The sequence below is a fragment of the Schistocerca nitens genome, chromosome 1, assembly GCF_023898315.1.
Source record: "Schistocerca nitens isolate TAMUIC-IGC-003100 chromosome 1, iqSchNite1.1, whole genome shotgun sequence".
NCBI classification, from domain to species: domain Eukaryota; kingdom Metazoa; phylum Arthropoda; class Insecta; order Orthoptera; family Acrididae; genus Schistocerca; species Schistocerca nitens.
The window spans coordinates 830003970-830005319 of NC_064614.1; positions in this window are offsets into that span (position 1 = coordinate 830003970).

Here is a 1350-nt window from a genome sequence, read left to right on the forward strand (position 1 = left end):
ATGTATACAGAGTCAGTTTTATTTTCTCTGTATTTGAAAAATTGGCGTAAATTCACAGTTACGTTCTGTTTTTTCGACTAAAGAATGGTCTTTCCGTAATTCATTCATTTGAAGAATTCAACCATCTCCGCTATCCTCTAGTCTGTCAGTTGAGTAGTAGCAATTAATAAACAGCACTATCTGATATTTGTAAGTTAACACGATTAATTGCAGCTGTCCCAGATGCAACAATGTCTGAAAATCTGTAGGAAGAATGCTTTCTCTTTGAAAGTAATCTAATACATTTCACAAGTTTAGTCTCAAAGGCCTTCCACGCTCTCTTACACTTATGTATAGAAAAAGAGTCCTCCTTCAATTATAGATTGCCGTAACTTTCTAAGAATACGTCATCATTCAGTTCAGTTGAAAAGAAAAATGAATTATTTAGACAAGCAAGCGGCTGATGTAAGAAGTGAAGCATTATAGTTTAAAAATATTCAAAACTTTGCGCAGTACGTAAGCTACAAAAGTAGCGGTATTTTACTAAATATGGTCATTTTATGGTTTTTGACAATTTTTTGCTATGTTAATCGTGTCGTTTTGTTTTGAGTTTTCTACTTTGTAAATAACACACGGTTTTCTCGATTTTTTTTCAAATCATTCATGTTATATTACAGGCATTTCGAGTTAACTGCAGCTTCTTCCAGCTAACCGTTTCGTGCAAGCTACAGTGAAGTTATTGCAGGAACATCACTGCTCTTGTAGCAACAACTCACCGGCGCTACTTGTTTTACCTGCCACCGGCAATTTCCTTTATTGCCTGGAGTATTTCTCGGAACTGTTTGCAGAGTACCCGACGCATCTCGGAAAGTTACATGGCCGTGTTGATTGTGCAGGAGGAAAAGCTACCGAATGTTCTAGTTTATCTAACAGAGACCACCCACATTAGAGACCACCCACATCAGGACAAATCATTATTTCTATATATGTGTAGAATTATGTTGCTTACAGATGTGTGTGTGTGGGGGGGGGGGGGGGATAATGAGTTATTGCACTATATCATAAGCCTTTCTGCTCATAATGTAGGCTGCTCAAAAGAATGGGAGGACAGAGGTTGAAACTATATGTCAAGTCGACTGCAAGTCACTGAAAATCTCTTGACAATTATGGGAGAGGCAGTCACCTTGAGGTGTGCCAGTCACATCTTCTGAACTCAATATTACGTAATACATGAAGTTGAAGGAAATCATAAACTCATGTATAATAGGTGTAAAATATGCTACAAGAAATTTGCAATTATGTGATGCATTCTGCATACAAATCCAGCTATTGGTTTGCTTGTTATGTAATTTTCAATCTAGAAGGATAGTA